Here is a 3,091-nt window from a genome sequence, read left to right on the forward strand (position 1 = left end):
CATGTAACCAGAAGATATTATATATATATATATATATGTACATAAATGCTTGTGCCCCCACCACTTCTGAAATCAAAATTTCGTCCATGTAACCAGAAGATATTATATATATATATATATATGTACATAAATGCTTGTGCCCCCACCACTTCTGAAATCAAAATTTCGTCCATGTAACCAGAAGATATTGAGCATGAATGCCATTAGTAAAAAAAACTGTAATTGTTTAATGTGTACAGCGATGTTTATAACTGCTAATGATGCTTGATCAAAAAGGACTAAATAAACACCATCAGGATGAACATGTAGCATATTTTGCTTTATTTTAACATGGACCTGTTTTATATTATGTCAAATTGAATTGAAATTTTACATGGAAATTAACTGCAATAAAATTAAAGTATTTTTTTGGAAACAATGTCATGATCTCAGCCCCGGTAGCTTCTCCAATTACTTATTTCATTCACCTGCCGTTCCCTCCCCACTCTCTAATTATCATTTATCTTATTCACCTGCTTCCTTTGTTATATATACGGGTTTCTGTCATTATCTAGCCTGATAGCTCACCTTAATTGTTAATTCCACTCACCTGCCTAACTCTTCCCGGTTCTCTAATTATCACTCATCTTATCCACCTGCATCTGTTGCTTTATATTCGGTTCAGCCCAAGCGATCAATGCCAGATCTTTGTTCGATGTTTGTTTGCCGTCTGTTTGTTTATGACCGTTAGTTTGTCTGTTTAGTTTATTCTATGGTTCATGTCCTGGTTCCCGGCGGCCAGTGGAGTGAGAGGGTTTTGGTGTTTGTCTTGTCTTCTGATCGTGTCCTGAGCCTTCTCCATGGAGCCCTCAGGGTTTTGGCTCGGAACACTTAGAGCGGGTCAGTAGACGATCAGAAGGCAAGACAAACACTAAAACCCTCTCTTGCCAGACAGCTCTCTGGGTGCTCAGCAACCCTAAACCTCTGGTCCTCGAGTCGCCCCAGTAGCCTCATATGTGAATATTTATTTTTGGCATGTCCTTTATGGCTGAGCTAGGACATGTCATTTAATGAAAGGAGAAAGAACATTTTAAAAGAAAATATGCAGAAAATACCAAGTTTAAACACAACAAAGCCTGATAATTGTATCTTCCCTTTTGTATTTATTTGCTAAGAAATGCAAACATCTTTTCAAAGCACCAAATTGTTTACAGAGTCCCAGACAAATCCATGGAAAAAGAGACGCTGACTGAAAAATGTGTCCTGCAGCCAACGTGAATCGACCTGTCTTTTAACATCAGTGATGGAAAACAGTTTGGAATTCATCTTCAGTGTGAGTTTGAACATCATGTTCCACACAAAGATTAAATGATAGAATACACAGAATATTAAACCAGCCGTTTAAAACAAAGTTAGAAAGAAATTATGATGGACATTTACAATATTTACAGCAGTTAGGGCATTGCCTTTCTCTAAATAGAGACTAAGATGTCTGCCTTGTGAAGAGTAATTAATAAATGCAAAGTGAAGTGTATGACAGAGGAGTTGGTAGATGAATTTGTGCCACAGCCAGAGCTGATCAAGCTCAAGGTGTCTTTATTTCTTCCCATTGGAAAATTAGGTTAATGGCCCAAAACTGTAGTATCAGATCGTTTGTATAAGCAATCTCAATAAGTTGTAGAGTTATCCAATAAAACAATAAAAATATATAATTTGCTTCCATTGTAGTGTGCATAAAGATCAGAAATGATAACATTAGCAAGAAGATTCAACTCTGTTAGCTTGTCTTGGGTCCTTAGCAGCTACAAAGGTAGCTAATGTGTTAGATCCAGTGCTTTTTTCAAGTCTTGGGAAATCATTTCAGAATGTAAAAAAAAAAAAAAAGCACCAGTTGCATGTTTTGTTTTTGGAAAAATAGAGCCGCGGTACATTGGTGGCAGGACATAAGGTCCGATTTTTCTCACATGCATAAGGCTGCATTTTAAAAGTCACCTACTCTACACGCAGAAGGTTTAAATGAACTCATGGTGTCCTTCCATATACAACATATACTTCATTGCTAACTGTGAACCAATCATGGTTTAAAAAATAAAGAATGGATTAAAAATACAGCATAGGAAACTTTTTTGGGGATTGATATGAGCAAATAAAAATGGGTAAAACTAAATATAGCTTTCCCTTCCCCATCATTTCCACAGCCCACTCTTTCCAGTGTTCAGAGAGCACATTCTACTACAGCATGGTCACACAAACAACAACTGCTGGGTTATTTTTGTTTAACTTAGTTATTGGGTTTATGATGCTGGGACAAAAGTTGGGTAGTTTTTAACCATTGGGTAAGAAGATGTAACCCAGTTTGTTGGGTCAGAGAAGAGACCAGAACAGAGAGATCAGATGTCACAGGATATTTTCCACTTGATAGAATAAGAAGTTTAAAGATAGGGAAAATGTTTAGCATAGAATTATTAATTTTACACTAGAGAACCATCTTGTTCACTTAAGGGTATAGTGGAGGATTTTTGCATATTTTTGAAAAGACCCGCGCTCTTCACTTAAAAAAAAAATAATGCATACTGTATGGACAACCCTGTACCCCATGCGGAGAGGGAACGCCTATTAAAGGCATGTGAGAACATGCAAGAGTCCATTTCTCCTCATGCACGCTCTGTTCAAAAGTTGCTGTTTGCATCGCTCATACAAGTTTACTTCCCAAAAGAAGATTTCCAACTTTTCCACTATGTCAGACTCACCAGTAACAGCCATACGTAAACATATCACCAGAATGATTGACAATTAGGAGGACCACTTATTTTGATGATCCACCCAGAAAAATAACATCATCCACTATTCCACTATACCTTTAAGGTAATGTTAGCCTTTTAGTGGCTAAATAGTTGGCACAAGCTAGTGCTGGTAAAATTAAAGATTCCCATTTTGACCAAAAGCTAAATATAAAGAACTCAAAGGAAAAACATATATAGAAAACATATAAAACAAAATAAACAATAAATTCTACCAAACAAAGTAACATAACACAAAAAATGATATATATATATATATATATATATATATATATATATATAAATATATTTTAAAAAATATTTGTTGTATT

This window comes from Cyprinodon variegatus, unplaced genomic scaffold (genome assembly GCF_000732505.1).
Source record: "Cyprinodon variegatus isolate N-32 unplaced genomic scaffold, C_variegatus-1.0 Scaffold51, whole genome shotgun sequence".
NCBI classification, from domain to species: domain Eukaryota; kingdom Metazoa; phylum Chordata; class Actinopteri; order Cyprinodontiformes; family Cyprinodontidae; genus Cyprinodon; species Cyprinodon variegatus.